Source organism: Pithys albifrons, chromosome 4 (genome assembly GCF_047495875.1).
Source record: "Pithys albifrons albifrons isolate INPA30051 chromosome 4, PitAlb_v1, whole genome shotgun sequence".
In the NCBI taxonomy this organism is placed as follows: Eukaryota; Metazoa; Chordata; class Aves; order Passeriformes; family Thamnophilidae; genus Pithys; species Pithys albifrons.
Window position 1 is genome coordinate 73,338,494 of NC_092461.1, and position 18,880 is coordinate 73,357,373.

The 18,880-nt window shown below is 40.2% G+C and overlaps 1 protein-coding gene across 9 annotated transcripts in view; it reads left to right on the top strand.

Annotated features, from left to right (window-relative positions):
- GAREM1 (GRB2 associated regulator of MAPK1 subtype 1) overlaps positions 1-18,880 on the top strand; it is a 121,572-nt gene that overhangs the window by 60,628 nt on the left and 42,064 nt on the right. The window lies entirely within an intron of this gene.

The following is an 18,880-nucleotide window of genomic DNA, read 5'->3' on the forward strand; positions in this document are numbered from 1 at the left end:
AGATTCTGACTCTACATCCAAGTTAGTATATTTTCGAGCAGTATCCTTCAACCTTTCCAAAAAGTGCCGACGGAGATTCCCCCTTCTCCTGTCTCACCGAGTATAGCTTTGACCAATTCAAAGTTTTAGGAATACCATCACAAATTCCTTCAACCAACATCATCAAATCATCAAATTGCTAGGTGAAAACGGGACCTTAACTATAACCCTTTCACTATCTGCCCCCACCGCCTCCCGTAGAGGTGCCGTCAATTTAGGTCGCACGTCCCCCTCCTTCCCCTTTTGCCTTCCCCGGCGTGTGCGTCCAGCTAATGGGGTTCTTTGTACATCACCCCTATTATCTAGCTCCGACTCTTCGTCTGAAGAGGAGGGAGCAGAGGTCTTTTCTTTTCCTATTTTAAGGCTTTCAAGAGAGGGACACGGAGGTGCACTAGGGGAGACCAACAACGACACATCTTCCTCCGGGGGCTCAATAAAGCGCAACTTTCGCTCTTTACAACCCACACATTCATTATTAATAGTTTCCAAAACCAGCATACCACATTCTTTTAACCATTCAGTTTTTCCTTTTAAATGATAAAACAAATCTAAGTAAGGTATCTCATCCCATTTATCATTTTCCCTTAAGAAACCCATCAAAGGGGAGATAATCTCCGTAGTCATTGTACCATTCCGCGGCCATTGCATTCCCCCCGTTTCATATTCTGGCCAAACATGATTACAGTAATCAATCAAGTTCTTTTTCTTCATAGTTTGTTCAAAATTCCCCGTTTTCCAGTGCTTCAACAAACACCCGAGGGGGGAATCCTCGGGAATATCCTTATCGTTAGAAGACATTATCCCACAGCTCCCGAATGACAACATATATAACAGAAACACGTACGACGCTGCGACTAACCACCAACCTATATCCCCAACTTGCCAATTCTAGTCGCTACCGAATGGCAAGTACCGGACCTGCACGAATTCTATGTACGTGTCTTACGGCCGGTGCCTAGGCTTCCAATACCAACCAACCAATCTTACCACCCCCATTCAGAATAAAGCCACCCCCCTTTCAAAATAAAGCACCTTCGGGCTCACCTCTATGTAGTTGTCCGACGGGCGCGGGGCCGGGCACGAACTGATGACTCCCCGAGGAAAATTCTCGGTGCCGGCTTGGAGTGGATCAGGACGCGAACCGCCCCAGCAACCCTCGGAGCCCCACGCTGGGCGCCAGAAAACTGTTGCCCGTTCACAGAAACACAAACCGACAGAGTATCAGTTTATGCGGTGCTTTATTTGCTGGGCCCGGGAAACCTGGGGACTATTGTCCTAAGCCAGGATTCCAACGAGCCGTTCTCGAAGACAGCTTTTATACTTTTTCTACAGCGTTGTACGTGCACAAAGACACACGGTCTCGTTCATAAATCAGTTACATAGGTTATATGTATACAATTGATGTCCGTCTCCAAGGGTTAAAAATCTACCACGCTCGTCTAACACAGGATTCTGGTTAATTAGGCCCCCATCACCAAACCTTTTACATATGTTGATTCTAATCTTATCTTTAAGCAACAGTTTGTTTTCTTCCTCAGGTTCTATTTACTTCACTGATCGCTTTAATTATTGTCCTGCTGTTCCTAGCAAGTTCCCAATAGTTTCTGGGCCCCCACTACTGTTTCAAGTTACCTCACCACAGGCCCAGTTAAACCCCGTAAACCTTAGCATAACTACTTCCACAGTTAGATTTACAAATATATTTGTAACAGGAGGAGTGGGTATTTTTCGTGTTAAACATATCATGAATTTATTTGGGGGTAGAGAAGGCTTGACTTATGTTTTCACTATTTGTTAACCATTTGTAGATAAAATTATGAAGCTATACTTCCTTCATTTTGAGGGAAATGGCAGCAACGTACGATCTGAATGGAATGTCAAAGAAGGAAGATTGACAGTAAGATCATTCTTAAACCAGCAAACTTATTTAGCTATGAAGAGCTATCTGCAAATTTTAGTATATTTGGAATTAGTAATGAACAGTAAAAAGTCACAGGGGTAGTTGGTGGTGTATCAGAAAAGCTGGGGGAAGTCAGGCTTGTTCAACCTGGAGAGAGAAACGTCAGGGACATGACAATCTCCACCAGTCAAAGGGGGTTTCTAAAGGAGACAAGTGAGACTCTTCTCAAAGGTGCACAAAGAAAGAACAATGTACACAATGTCCAAGAGGGAAAATTACTCTTGGATGTAAGGAAAAGCTTTGTCACCATGATTGTGGTTAAAGCTGGGAAGGGATCACCTAGAGGTGCCATGAAGCATCCACCCTTGGACACTTTCAAACCCTGATGGAACTGTGTGCTGGAATCCATCTTTCAAGTTAGTCTAGCTTTAAGTGGGAGACTAGACTTGATGACCTCCAAAGGTCCCTTCTAAAGTAAATTGTATGATTCCTTAAGGACATTATAGATTTGTCCTGTAAGGATAGACATCCCTTCCCTTTATTTCCTATTTATTACTAAATGCTAAATCTGTAGTACTGAAACCTTAATTTAAAACAGACAATTTTATTCTGATGTTTGTCTTGTTTAATGAGATGATGTTAAGAGTTGGGCAGCAGCAAGATGAGGAAAGGAATGAACCTGTCTTTATCACCTGCAGTACAACTGGTGGTACTTCTTTCTCATGGAAAGGAAGTTCTATGGTGTAGTGGTAAGGGTTATAGCTATCTAGTTTCTCATGTTTCTCTGGTTCCCTACCTTTGGAATTACTGCATGAAATCTGGAGCTGATGTTGAGATTCACTGTTTTCTCCCTTTCCGCTAGGAGCTGGGGATGTGTGTGGGAGGCTTTTTGTCTCACTCCCTTTTCTTCCTTGTATCTGTCCAAAATAGTTCTTTCTAAACTTTACAAATACTGCCAGGAGAAAATTTGGCATGTGCATACCATTTAACTGTTGACTTATTCCTAACTGACAAGAATACGCCTTCAAAATTACTAAGAATGTTTTCACTCTGTTGTTTGTTGTAAGGTTTATTTTGTACTAATTTGTGACTAATTTGCTATAGCATATGGTAACACTATTTCAAAATAAGGTGCCTCCATGGGGTTTTTTTCCAATTTAGTTGATTTAAAGGAATTTTACTGCTTAGCTGTTGGTGTTTTCTGGACAATTCCATTAGTGTTTGAGCCTAGTAAGGGCAGGTCTTGAGTTCAAAGCTGAGGTTCACTTAACAGATGGCCTTCCTTGGCTAACTTGCTGGTTTTCCTCCCCCTCTCTTGCCTTCTCTGGAGAGAGAAGGTCTCTCTGCTCATGGCTGTGAACTTGTGAAAACTGGATCCTACTGGTTTAAGCCTTTATGCATCCAAGTTGGGAAGATTCATGCTCATCTGAGTAGTTGTGCTGATGCACGCAGTTTTCTTCTTTCTTCAGCCTCTTTGTTTTCTTGCTTCCACAAAATTGTCCCCACCTGTCCAGGTTACCACTTGGGCTAGTCAAACATCCACAAAGGTTTTTACAAGGTGACCTGGTAGAAGCAGAAACCAAGCTCTGCATTTTAGTATTTTTCTTTTTTTTTCATGACTAAGCAGCCTTTTGCCTGTTCTTCATATCACCTCCCCAAGACTATCTGTGCATTCAAACTTTCTTGCCATCAGATGGAAAGACCCCAATATACTTGAGCCTCACTGTTTCCTTCTTCATATGTGCAGTTCCAGAATTCTCTCTTAACTCGGGCATAAGTTAGTTCCTTGGAAGCTCATCTTTGTGATCTGGTGGGTTGAGGCTTCAGGCAGGGATGGAAGGAGAGGGCTTAACAGTTCTCTGACATGGATGCCAAGTAGCTTTCTCTCAGTCCTTGCCTGACCTCTCCCCCTCATTTCTTGGGATAGAATGGATAACTGTCACACTGTCACAGAGTATTCTGAGTTGGAAGGGACCCACAAGGATCACTGAGTCCAAATCGTAGGTGAATGTGAATGGCCTTGATGCACTGCCACTCTGCTAACTAGGGTAGAGTTTCCTTTTGGTAGCTAGAAGACCATGATTTCTAAGCTTCATAATTTTATACTTCTATGTGAATTTGGTTTCTTGCTAGATGTAACTATTAATATCACCAGTCTTTTTTCTTCCCCACCCCCACCCTGTTCCATCTTCCACAATTTTTTCTTGCTGTACTGGTAATGACAATTGACAAAAGTTGCTTATAGAAGATAAAATTAAATCTCTCTCAATTTAGACTTCTCCAAACAAGTGAATCTTGAAGTCCTGCTCCATGTCTCATAGCTCAGCATAGATATCCTTAAAAGGGAGGTTAGTCCTAAGTTCTCCTTGAGTGTGTGCATGATGTGCACTACTATGTTGGGTCACAGTTGGGTTCAGAAACCTACAGGTGACAAGAACTACTTTAAGATGATAAATTACTAAATGAAATCTTAGTGTTCTGGAGGAGTTCACAGTGTGCTTGCTTTAAGCATGCTTGAACAACTCTTTGCAACATCACACCTGCTTCTCACACCAGTGTCCAGCTTTGCACCAAATATCAAAAATCTGACATCCTGAATGTTCTTACTGAGCAATAAATTCCATCCTGTTTAAAGTACAATATAAGCCTCCTGCTGTTCATGCTTTGGGGTTTTTTGCTTGAAATTAAGGGAATTTTTCTGATGTTGTACAATACTTTAAAGCAGTATTATTTTAGTGAGCTAAAATCTTAACTACTTTATCCTTTACCAGCCTGAAGTGCTCTGAACTATTTAACATTAACCAAAAGATTTTACAAAGTGTGCTGTCTCAAAACAAACTCAAATATAACTTTACGCAGAAAAGCCATGGAAATCCATTTATTTTTTTGTTCTTCATCTGGAAACAAATGTTCTGTTCTCATACCATGTAAAACTGGAATAGATTCAGTTCAGGCAATACATATTCATTCCTTGAGACGCCTTGACAGTTTTAACTACAGTCATTTCCCTCTCCAGCCCACTCCTTTCACGTCTAACTATGAAAATGGGAATTCCTTCATCTTTTGGGAATTGTGCTTGCATGTCTCTCAGCCTTTATGGATAAAAATCTGTTAAAACTTTATCTGCATGGAATACAATTAGCATGTAAATTGTGTTCTCAGGTGTTGCAATGTAAAGATAACAGCCTTCATAAAAAATGGCTTTTGGCAGTATTTTTTTCTGAGTTATTGTGGGCACTTTTATACTTCTTTCTGTATTACTACATTTCTTATGGGAAGTATTAATCTGGATGAGTCACAGTAGATCAGCAAACCTTCCTTGGCTGTGATCTAAAATGTCACTGATAAAGCCTAAACCCTTTTACTTACATAAGTAAAGCTGTCCACTAGTCTGCAGTGGATGCCAGTTGGTTGTGTGCAAGCAGACATGTAATGCCTTCCTCTCTGATCTTCACCAAACATCTGATTGGAAATCTATTCAGGACATTAGCAACTGTATTTCCTCTGGAATGCAGAGAAATATCCATAGGGAATGTTTGTATAAACTTCCAGGTGTGGAAAATATTAAATAAAAGCTTTTACTAGCCCTTGAGTTGGGATGTGACTTTGCACCCAAAGGAGACTCAAATCAGTTATTTGCTTTATTCATTGCAAAATTGTCCTTCTCTTGCCTGTGCACAGTTTGAGGGTTCAAGTGGCAGCATAAGGGTTGAGAAGGCTGTATTGTACTGAACAAAATGAGAGCTGTTCTCCAAAACCCTGTTCCCTGCTACACAGGGTCCATCTATACTGCAGGAAAAAAGAATAAGTAACAACAGATTAGTTGTGCAGGGAGCCACAAAACACATTGCCTGTGTTGAAGATTCAGGCATCCTCTCAACACTGAATTCATCTGCTGCTGAAAAGGTCTCCCCTCCTCCACAGCACTGCATGAACCAACACCTTTTGGGGTTTTTTTTGGTCCTTTATAATGTCTATTACAGCAGTTTAGTATGCTAGAGGTGGTTGGATATTTTTCTCATTAAAATTTGTTTTGAATAGTTCCCAGGTCACCAAACTGGCTAAATAAAAAGAAGGAGGATTTACCAGATCCTGAGCCAGCCATTTACAAATAAATCTCTTGGAGTCTGTAATCACTAGTGAATCTCACCATCCCTTTGATTTGAAGGGAGATTAAGGATTGCAAATATTTTATAAATCTATTTTTAACTTTAATGACATTACATGAAAGTGAAGGATTCAGGGCTACTTTTTCATCCTTTCTTACGTCTTACCTCCAGCAGCAAACTGGAGTGATTTATCTGGATAGACTGAAAAATGTTAATAGTTCATACTCTGTCTATACCTAGTGCATGAAACAGCAGTCAGTGATGGGGACAGGAATACATTGGTACAGAAGCAAGGAAATTTTGGTATCACAAAATGGTGGTGGGGGGAGAGCATATAAAAGTAGGGATTGCCTGTTAAACTTTTAATTCATACAAATTGTGGGTGGATATTTTCAACTTTTGTGGCTCCTTGTCTTAAAACAAGTTGGGTTACTTGTGCCCTCGTTCCCCTTGAGGAAAGAATGTCCTCCATGGGATACTGCAAGACTTTGACACATCACTCCTGACTTGCTCTTATATCTGGTAGGGAAGCATCTCTTGCTGTAGTCTGCCATCATCCTAGACACAGGAATTTCAAATTATGTTGCCGGGTGAGTCTGTGTTTGGATACAAGGTGATGGACTTGCGTTCTCCTGCTGTATGTGTGCTTTACCTTTTCCAAACTTCTGCATAGCCAGTTCTGGCAGTGTGAAGCTTTGCAGGAATTCTGTGACATTCTGGCACAGAGAAGTTCTGCCTGTCCTCAGGGCTGCACAATCAGCATGCTTTAGTTTTCCAGTTCATGACACCTTTTCCTCCATTCTCTCTTTGTCATCTGCACCATTTGCATGGTTTGAACCATTCTGCTCTGCCAGGTGTATTCAATTCAGTCAAAAAGTCCAAAAGCAGCCAGGAGGGGGTGAGGGAAGGCATAATGACACCTATTTCTCAGAAACTTTCATAATTTGCTGCGTTTTAAGTATTGGAAATAAAATCCTGAAATGATATGTAAATGTTAATGAACCTTAGCTGAGCTAAAGGCACTGAGATTTGCCTACAAATACCATCTGGATATCTGTCAGCACAATGTTTGTTCTTTGTATTGTTCTTTCAACCTGTTGTAAACAATTTCAATGGCTTCTGGATTTCCCCTTCATATACAAATGAATCTTCAGTGCTGATCCTCCCTTTGACTCTCTGTATCACTTCTGCTGCCAAATGGAAATAAAACTCCCTTCTGCGTAATAGCTTAACTGGATCTGTGCTCCTGTGGGACTAGTCCTGACAGGGAAGGAAAGGCAGCCCCCGCCCTCTCTCTGCCACCAGCCTTCAGGAGAGTTTGTCAAGCCAGAAGAGTGCAGAAACTCAAGGTGGAGACCTGATACTTGAAACCTGTCTCCAAGGCATCAGCTCTGGCACCCCAGACAAGGAACAACAACAGGGCAGAGGGTGAACTGCAGCTTGCCCCTTCCATTGCTTCATATAAAGCCTTTGAACCCTTGCCCTAAGGGGAGTCAGGGTGCCTCTGCAAGGCAGGGGGCTTCTGACAATGTACTGCTTGTGCTGCCTGGCTTCTCTGAATGCTGCAGCATCTAGGATTATCCTGTAAGTTGCTTGGTGAGAAGGAACCCCCTTCTGGTGTAAGAACAATTTCCTACTCTTGGTGATGGAGGAACCTGAAATTAAGCAGTTACTTCTTAGAAAACTGTTGACCCTGAAAGGATTGAGCTATTATTTTAATTAATGTAATGAGCTAACGCTACTTGGAAATCATTAAATGAATGTATACACAGCTCCAGATCCTGCTGTCTGATGAAACTTTTCTTGAACCAGGGGAATGCAGCTTAATTTTTTTCTGCTAAATTGACAGCAGCGTGGGCAAGACATTTTGCTGTTGCTTTGTATTGCATTTCCGTCACCAGGAAATTTGTCATCAAATACAAGCTATTAATGTAAATGTGGGTGAATTGTGCAAGTGAACGTTCATAATTATTTCTTCAGAGTGGTTTGAAATTAGGGTTGGCAGAATTAATTTTCAGCTATACCATTTTTTCCTGGGAATGCTGAGCTGTTCAAACTTCTGTTAGGACTATGTTGAGTTCAGTCTAAAGGTTGGTTTGTGGGGGTTTTTTTATTGAAAAGCTTCTCAGACCACAATGGAAATAGAAAATCGTACCATGCAATAACTGGTGATGTAAAACTTGTAACATATAAAATATGTATGCTCATTCATTTTGTGCCCTGCTGGATTTGAAGCAGGGACTTGAAATTTGCTTCCCATGTTCAGAGTTCCTTGACTATAAGGGCATATAATCAGCTGCTCTGCCCCAAGGATTACATTTGGAGCAGTTCGTTCTTTTTTTTTTTCTGTTTTGTTTTTTTTTTCTGTATGTAAACTTCTGACTGTGGCAGAAAGACTGAATTTGTATCAGGGATGTGGGAAACTGAATTCAAATTGGTAGCTCCAACGAAATGGAAGAGGGGTAAAGTGAACTCTACTGGCTCACCAAGGTGCAGGGTTGCACTGAGTGAGAAGGCATGCAGGCATCCCTTCTGAGGGCATCAAACCACTGGGAAGGGGTCTCAGAATAATTCTGTTGCAGAAGAGAAAGAAGGAACTCCAGAGCATCAGATTTGTATGAGCAACAAAAAAGTTTAACCCAGTTTCTGAATAAAGAACTCATCTGTAGACTCACTGAAAAAAAAATTTTCAAAGAAACTTGAATATTCTTTGGAAAGCGGCTGTTACAAAAATGGGCAAGCAAGTTGCTAACATAAGATAAAATACAGATAGAGTATGCAGGCTTGCATTCTTCCTTCAGAAAAGCACTTTTTAATTGGTGTAAACTTTGTTAAATAACACAGCAACCATTTTTGGAGCTAAATCACTACTTGTTTCTTTCTCCTTAGTACAGATGTTTCACTGGCAGGAGCTGGAGCACTGAGTGTTGCCCAGAACCTCATGATAGGCAGGTTTTCTAAAGCTCACAATGTTTCATGTTGCTCAGTGACAGCAGGTGGCAGATGAGCTGATCCAACAGAAGCATTGTGTCACTTCTGTCTTTACATTTGCAGTCTTTCTGCAGGGTTTTCTCAAGGAGACAGCCAAAACCATTGAGATACCACTACACCATGGGAGAAAATGTTTAATGAGGGCAAGACCCTGATTAGTTGTAGTTCTAAAGAAAATGAAGACAACTTAGGATATATTTGTTAAGAAAAAAAAAATTGATTATTCTTGCATTTCCCTATTGCCTTTGCCTGTGAAAGAAAGAATTGTTGTTTTCTAAGATTTTTAGTATTTAGAGTTTGAACTCTGTGAAAAGACTCAATCAGATGACCCAACAGTTGGGGTTTTTTTCCCTCACTTCTTTCTATCAACACTGCATGAGTTTGGCCATGTAGGTGGAATCGGATTTCATGAGGGAAATAAAAATCTCATTTTCAGACAGATGTTGGATATCAAAACCAGACACATTAGAAAGCTTGATCTGATGAGCTATGCATATGGTTTAATTTTTCAGTAGAAAATGTAATTAAATTGTCTGGTGTTCCCGGATTACCCTACAGTGCTTAATGCTGTAATCTTGCACGAAGATCTTAAATGTGTGGGTTTGATATTTCTGGTATATGTAAGCTTTTCTGTTGTGAAGGATTGGTATCTGGCTCAATTTACTTACTAATTAACCTTCTTTTTTCAATAATTGTTAGAGTAGTGGGCTACATGGTCATAGATAAACTCATCCTCTGTTGTTACTTTGGGAAGAATGATTTTTAGCTTTCATTTCGCTATTAATACTAGCTGTGAAGCTTTTTTTTTAATGGTAGAACTAAAAAACCATTTCTCATAGGATACATTTCTTTACTGTGTATTTCATGTATTTACTATGAAATTTGGGTCATAGTGATTTCTGGATATGCTACTACCTAGGGGAGGGAGAATCACAGAAGATGATTTTACACATACTCTTCTGCTTGCTTTTCCTTTTCTTCAGAGGGCAGTAATTGTGGGTAAGGGAGAAGGGGAACAGAGAGGAATTGGCACACATGATGTTTGCCACTGAAAAAGTGAGTAAGGAAAATATACAGGGCCACATTTAGCCTCCAGCTCTACATGAAGATGTGTGCAACCTTCAGGGATCAGCTGTCTGCAAGGCCTAAGACTTTCCCTAGAAAACCTGGAAGTGAGGCATCCAGGGTCTGCCCACATGCCATCATGTATGTGTAAGATCACAGCTGCACTGCCTTGCTTGTTTAACAATAGCAGGGAAGGAGCAGCAGCCCAGGATGTGATGGCAGCCAAGTTCTGTGTGCTGGGAGTCTCTGGGAGGCATCCTGTGCTGCTGAGGGTGAAACCTGGTGCTGCCATATCTGCCTTACTGCTGTCAGACATGCTGGTTCAAGGAAGCAGAAGTGTGGAACGTGACTCATGCATTCATTCTGTTTGGATGTAGTAGTTGTCTGCTCTACTGTGGAAAATGAAAAAGTCACCTTTTTACCGTAGTGCAGTTGTTTGTTGCTTTAGGATGTTTGGCTACTGTAAGGCTCGTTTAGTGTAGATCAGATGGAAAGTGTGCAGAGTGGTTTTCTGACTCCTGTCCAAGAACAACCTTGGATCAGCTGGCATACAGCTTTCTGAGAACTAGCTCTGCTGAGTCTTCCTAGAACTGGCAACTGAGCTGCCTGGTCAGCCAGGAGGAGCTCACAGCAGGCAGGAGTGCAACACTGGCGTGTCATACCGTGAAGGGTAATATGTAGGTAAGACATCAAGTAACTGCTATAGCTATTGAGACTCCCAGCCACTTGGGCAATACAGGCTAAAGAGTGGCCAGGGAGGCCAAAATAATACATGCTCAAAGCATGGAGAGTGACAGCAGGGAAGAACAGTGAATTGCCCACTGTCCCTCAATCAAAGATCTCCCAGCAGACAAAAAGACATAGATTGTAAACTGAATTGTATCTGGCTTTGCTTAGTTGGTTACAGTCTTTCCAGTGATTTAACTAAATGTGTTTTGTACTGATTTATTTAAGCAGGAATTGAAACTATATGTTGATAAGCCCGTTAGCTGTGGTGCCGTGTGTCTGAACAGAGTAAGCCCTGCCTGTGGCTGCTTTCTGTGAGCCCAGCACCTGCGGTTGGCCAAGATTTACTGGTGGTCAAGACGCTCACTTTCAGTAGCAGGGCCTTGGCAGGATGGATACGCGGTCCCCTCAGGGCAACTCTGCGTGGTGGAAGGAGGTGGCAGACTGAAGGGCTGTGGAGTGTCTGTGGAGGCTCACTGGGTGTGAGGCCACATGTGCTGTTGGGTTTTGGCTCTGCTGAGTATGCAGTAATGCAGCTGAAAAAGGAAGGATGTTTTTTAGGAAAGTTGTGCTTCAAAAGAGCATAATTCGTGTCACTTCAAAGGCAGAAGGTTTTAACTGTTTCTTTCGTCTCTGCATCCAATATTCAGCAATCTCAACTGAAATAGTAGTTTTCCTGAAAGGAACATTTAGGCTGTTGAGTAAACTTTTTCAATAGTTTGTAACAACTCTAGCAAAGACTGATCTTATCATGGGTTTTGGTTTTGAGTTGCTTTTAGTTTGGGATTGCCCAGTTTTTCTGGTCTCTAAGCACCATCTGTCTCTCAGTATCTACAGTAACCAATTCTAATTGTCTGATACCCTAATATCCTTTTTTCCCATATATGGGATCTTCTTGACCTTAAATCTTTGTGCTAAGACAAATTACTTGGTATTGATTTAATTTCATTATTCAAGGAATAAATTTTTTTTAAACCAAAGTATTAAAAATATTTTTCCTAATTCCAGAGGTAGATTTAAGATCACCTTGCTTTACAACTAAGGTTGTTTTGCAGAAATTAAAGCACATAATTTCACTGGAATATTTGCAGCTGCTAATGTTGGATTGTGTACTTAGAAATCAGTACATAATAACATATTTCATGATAATCCAGCAGCTGTGAAAGTCCATATGCATTCAAAGACAAATAGGCAGCCAACCACTCTAATGATTACCACTTCACAGCCCTTTCTGTGAAAGGCTATAAAGTGAAATTGGGGCAAAAATGCCTTTCAAGAGATGCCCGAAACCAATATTAGTGAGAAGTTTTCTCTAGAAACACATCCAGGATAAAATATTTAATAGTACAACTCTTTAACTCATGAATTATCATGTAGATGGAGAAAGCAAAATCCCCTAAGTAGTGGTCTAAAAACACCTTAGAAATTAAACCACCCAATGTGTAGTCTGTAGCGTTTATTTTTTATCAAGCTGTTTTAGACTAGGCTGGCTGCCTCCAGTAACAGGTTTCATTTGGCTCTCAGCAAGCTGGCAGGCATTTTACAAGAGGGGAAAATTGGCTGGGCACTCTGTTTCTTTATACCTATTGAATTCAGCCAAGGTAAGTTTTGAACTGCAGAGAGAGGTTTAGATGGTACCCACCTTATTTAAGGTAATGAAACAAAATATGTGTGACGGAATGTGTTCAAGAGAACTGAGGCAGATGCATATCTTGCTTAGATCTGCATTTTAGATTTATCATCTTTGTTGCCTTCTTGAGTAGCATTGAAAATTAAATGAAGTGGCAGTGCTGAAGCAATGTGCTCTTTACTCATCATCTCTATTCACCCACCTTTTCAGCTCATCTCCTCTTTCCCTTTTTCACTTTTTTTTTTCCCCGGTGACACTTTAGCACATGCTGTGAACATATGCCAAAAAGCTCCATCTTAAAAGCTGCCTTCATTCATCTTGAGCTGTTATCGAGCGCTCTGTCTGCTTCGTGGATAAATTGCACAATGCTGAATCAATGTCCTCTTGTACTGGAAACCAGACAATCCTGACAAACTCTGTTGCATTCATGGAGAGTGAGTGGAGAGATGGCTTACCTCATGCAGAATGTGGGTATCAAAACACCTTCTGCTTCCCAGCTGAGGTGATGATGTAAACGTGACTGCTGATCCTAAACCAAAAAAATTAGAAATGTTTGCTTGCTGCAAGTTACTTGGTATGCTTGATAGATATTTCAGTGTTATGGATGACATTTTTGGAGCTTTATCTGCTATGTGTATTTCATCAAGGTGATTTTTAGATCATGTATTATTTTGGCTCTACACTCGTTTTAGGTTCTCCTTAATGTAATTTTAGCTGTAGCATAAATGTACTTAAAGCTGAATACTCTCCTTGATAGGAAACTGCAGATGAATAAACCATATCTGTTGTGTATTTAAGGAGTTTCTTTTGAAATTGGCTTCATTTCAGTTTTTAAAATGTTGTTTAATTTGTTCCAGGAGTAAAGTGAACTTGTTTTTCAGAACTCGCTCATGATTGCTAGTGGTAAGAGCTATAATAAATTGAACTCCTTCCAATTAAATTGAATTCCTTCCTAATTTAAACACTTTGTAAATATGTAAACTACAGTCTGCACTGACAGGCATTGACAATGCAAAGTGATAGTACCTTTGGAAAGAAAATTGTCTTTTGAATCACACAGAATAACAGCAACTACTACTTTCCACTGCAGATGCACAAATGTTCGTAACTATTTGAGCAACAGGTTCTCCAGTAGTTTGAGTACAATACTTCAGTAGATTTGTTGAGGGTGAGAGGAGAAGGGGAAAAAATGCAGGCTCTGCTAGAAACCACATATATATTCAGGAAGCAAATGAGATACGAGCTTTGAAACAATAAGCTGCTCTATAATGCACAGACAGTCTTTCAGGATACCAAGCCCAAGCTCTGAAGTCCCTCTACACATTGATAAAAATGTCTAACTGAATGAAATAAGTTTATTCTGTCTCATGTAAAGCCCTGTTAAGCTACTGAGAACTGACTGAGCTGCTGACTCAGTCATTGTTCCTGTTTTTTACAACTCCTCCCATTCAGTTAATTAAAAAACCTGTTCCTGAGCAGGAAACAAAAGCACTTTTTATATAGAATTGATCTATGTGCATTTTAAAGATTTCTGCTCTGTGAATGCACTTTTTCTTGAGCTTTATTTACTGCAGCTGAAGTGCCTGCCAGGGGCAGTACTGTGATGTGACTATCCCCCTTGAGTGGAGGACACACCGTCCTACACTTGGACTGGGCTGTGTTGAGCAGGCCATGGGGTCAGAACCGGAAAGGCACAAAAGACTTCTCAATGAGCAAGAAGGCAGTGAATGGTGCTGAAGTCAGGCCATCGAAATGGGGATACTTAGTGGGTGTAGAAGGAGGGAAAAGATCTGTCAGCAAAAGAGCAGAAAGCATAAAGAGTGGAGGGTTTACAATTGAAGAAAGTGTCTTTGCACTGTGGTCAGAAACACTGAGCTTGAGTTTTGGGGAGAGTGTGGACTTCGAAGCTTTTGCAAAATAAAAGGTGTTACTCAGTAAGGCAAAGTTAATGATTAAGCTTAGAGGTTGCTATTGTTATTTTAGCAAAAGTTTTGACTTGACAAGAAATAATGTGGATGAAATTATTTGGAAAAGCTACCATCATTCTGTCAAATTTATTTCTTAAGCAATGGATATCAAACTCAGAAAGTTGTATCTGGTATAAATCAACAACTTGCTTATGGTTAGAATCCCTGCAATCTGTGTTGTGATCAAAAATGTACTTCTACACATTTTTAATCTCTCCCTATAATTGCAATCTCTCCAGTTTTTTTAAACAAAGTCAAATAATATAATTCAGAGCAGGCCTGAGTGGTGCTACTACTTTGTAAATTACAGAAGTTGTCTTTCTTCAGTGCCATTAATTTTTGGTCCCCTAGAATGATTAGCCCTCTTTCCAAACACAGCTATTCCTCTAAGAACAAAGCCTCTTCTATCTGTTAGCGTAAGATTTTTCTGTTGCCACAGGTGAAACAGATTTCTTTTATGAATGCTGTCTGGTTTTTATTTTAACCTCAAATAAGTATCATCATTTACTTCCATCCGCAGGTAATGAGGAGATTGAACTACTCTCTGTAAGTACAGGCTATGTTTAAAATACTTTTTATCAGTGCAAAAAGTCCTCATCATCTTTTTGAAAAAAATTTACCCATTAGAGCTGCACTGAACTCAGAACCTGAAGTGTTGCTGCCCTTAGAAAATATTTCAGTTTCTTTCATTGACACTTCAGCTGCACAAGAAGCCAAAGTTCACAGTTTATCAACCATAATGGGGAGAGTGAAAGAGAAAAAAGGCTTCATTCTGTATGGTTTTCCCAAGAAGTGGCATGTGCCGAAGCAAGGGAAAGATGGTATTGGGTTTCTGTACTCATTAGGTGCTTGGAGTCCCACAGCTTATGGACTGCAACTGCGTCATTGCTGGTGGGGCATCAGCCCACATGGAACAGATTTGTGTTACTGTGTTTTCTTCAAGCTAGTAGTCACAAGTTTTGTTTTGAAACAAAAAAATGGGATTTTGCTCTGTCGGCATTGAAGAGGAAATCTTAAACATTCATAATTTCTACTAAGATCAGTGTTAATAAGGTGAGTAACCCATGGTATGAAGGCTGAATATTTGGATGCAGCTGTGATATGAAATCCCAGTACACTTGGCTAACCTTTAACAGGTGTTCTAACATATTCTGTTTGAGCCTGCTTGAAAGTAGTAACATTAATTTCAAATGTTAACTAAGAGTTTATTCTGTTACTCTCATCTCAACTGTCTTCTGTACTTTAATTAAATGTTTATCTATTGTAGATAACCCTGTTCTTTTACTATATGTATGTCTTGGGATGAGTGTATACTGATGATTTGGGAGATCACCTAGTTAAGAATAGATCTAAGGGGAGATTAAGTCTGTGTTGCTTCTTATTTTTAAAGAAATACCTTTTGCCAAAATAGGAAAATCTACTTGGGCAGAAGTGTCAGATGCTGTTACAGAACTTGTCTGCCATCCAATGCAAAGTTTGATGATCGGTTTGCATTGACATATCTAAGCTGGATCTCTGCTACTTAGGATTGATTTTTAGCCCAGGATCAGTGTTAATGTGTAAGTGAAAGCAATGCCTTTACTTAGTAAGGCAAGTGCTTTAAAGTATGGTAAGAACTGTAACCATGTACTTTTCCACCTTTGGTTCTACCTCATTTTATTTTCCAGCTGTTCATATAGAGAACAGTAGGTTTTGCTACAGGCTTCTGCTAAGTGAGGGGTAAGTTGTCTTTACTTTCTTATCAAATCTTCCTGTCAGGTGGCAGGCAGTTAGTTCTATCAGATGTTCTCATAAGGATCCTGAATGCTGCTGTAATAGGTCAGAGTATAAGCTTTCTGACTGTTAACCATTGTCATAACTGAGATTTGAGTGGGTGTCCACTCCAGTACCAAGGGAACAGTGCTTAGACTCACATAAGGAAAGCTTTTTTCGTTGTGCAGCTGCTGTTAAATGTAGTCATCTCAACGCTGCTTCAAGCAAGCTCTGGATTGGTTTAGTTGGGATTTCTGTAACTTTTCTCTCTTTCTGTTTTTCCCTTTCTGAAATGTGATCAGGGTGAGCGCTTGTACTTGCAAGTCATCTTCATGTGTGTGTCCTTTCATTCACACTCTTCAACACGAAACTTAGAACAGCTTTTGTTAGTAGTAATTAGGAAGGCCAGTCGATGTGATCGTCATCAGAGTCCTTTGCATGGTCAGCTGTGTGTGTGAATTAACACACTGCTTATGGAACATACTCTTCATGTCTGTTGGAAGCACATGGGAAAGGAATAAAATTATGCTATTACATGTTAGATAGATGATAATCCAGTAAGTTAAATCTAGTTAATTTATAGTCCAGACAGTCAAAACATGTGACCCTGTGAAATGAAACATTTCATTGTGGTAATCTTGTATTTGTAATGATAATAACTTAAGAAACAAAGGTTAGAGGTTAGGCTTGTTTTCGCTGTCTGTCTTTTTACATCATCTGTAACCTAAAAGTCCCTCTCATGCAATATCTGTGAGTTAAATCTGCTTTAAGCTATCATCAGTCACCATTTGAACTGATTTTTCTTTGTTATGCTGCCAATAGAATGATTTTTTTTGTTGTGCTACTTAAGAATCATAAAAGTAAGATAAGAGAAAAGAGAATGCTAGGCTGTGCCATCCCCTTTGCTTTGCCAGCATAGGATTAGAGGTTCTGATTAACAAGCATTGTATTGCTGTGTGAAAAAGTTGGTTGGATTCCCTTCCTTGATCTCTGAGATGGTTTCTGTGCATACACACAGGTGATGTGTCAGCAGGCTGATGCTCTGCTTCGACATGTCTCACCGGGTTGTGATGCCTGACTCATTCTCTCTTGGTTGAATGGATATTTGTGCTGCAGACATAACACAGTGAGGAATAAAGGCATTTAAGGCTTCAAAATCTTCATAATACTTCCAAGAAGTAAAACTATTCATTCTGAAGGGCTCTTTCCCAATGAAATGTTGCACAATCTCTACTGACTGAATGTGCCTTTGTGCCTTGTCCTCTGCTTTGCAGTGCTGTAAGTTTAGCTCCAGTACACTTGATGAATTCTGCTTGTATCATGTTTACTTAGATACGTCTCTAATTCATGTTTCATCTGTTTTTTTAAATACATTCCCAACATTTCCAGAAGATTGGGTATAGATGGGGACACAGATCCTCTTCTTCATCCCTGTTCTCAAAAAAAAGTATTGACAGGCAGCTCTTATAAAACAGCAGGAATATTTCAGCTTCTTTGGTAGCTATTTCAAGGTGATTGTGCTATAATAATCAGTTGTTTCATTTCTGTTTTGTGGCTCAGTTCTTATCCATTGGAAGCTGTGTACGGAAGATATACTTGTGTATTTTCCTGTCGTGTTCTCCACCCTTTTATAGTTTCCTTCAATATGTTTTCAGCAGGGTACAATATGAAAATAAACAAAGAAATTCTTAGGCATAACTCTGAAAAATTTCCCTCTATGCCCCCAAACCATTTTTTGCATTACTCCCAGAAGCTATCAGAGTGGCAGATGAGGATGAACCTGTGCCACTGGGTTATCTTGCTCTTTCTTTGACTGCTGGAATGAACTTACCATAGCACTGTATCCATGTTAGTTTACTGCCAGGTCCCAACCTAAGGAGAGCCCAGAGATGACAAAATGGGTGATTCACTTTCCTGTCTTCTCTGTAGGCAGTAGGGCTATGAGCCTGTCTGCACTAGTTCATTTGTGGACTACTGTCTGCTTCCTCTATTAAAAACAGCCTTCTGTAATTCCATTTACACTTACAGTTTCCCTCTGTGATGAGTCTTTTCCTTTGCACTGTCCCCTCTGCAGTGGGGACCCACCAGCTCCACTGCTCCAGGGGATCTGAGCTTGCCAGCACTCTTCTCTGCTCTGGAGAGCTCTGAACAAATGGTCAGTTTCAACAAGCTGTAAGATGACAAAAGTGAAGCAAGACATTTATTTCCCACTTGTTACTTCTGCATGTCTGCCAAACCATTTCACATTTACCTAGTGATAGGACCCTGAAAGAGCTTCCGTATTAATTTTAAACCATGATTCCAGTTAGCCATGTAATAGCTGTGTTCAAGATGAGTCTAGACAGCTACAGCCACTGCTAGGACAAGGCTGCTTCCCACCACATGGACATTCTGTGCAAAGATATACTGGCAAATGTCAATTTAAATAAGAAGTTGATGTTTTTACAAATTGCTGGAGTATTATGGTTATGTCTTAATCTATTATTTTAGAGTATTTGGTTTGCCATGCTCATACTCGACTGATTGCCTTGTCTAAGGATTAGGTAGAGACGAAATAGCTCTATCATATGATCTAGTTGGTGGGCTGACAGATGAGTCCATAAACTGAGATTTCCTTCCATTGTCCCTCATTGAGACAAATTTATATCTGCATCACCCATTGAGGACAGTTGTCTACAGAGTTAGATAAATACTATACAGG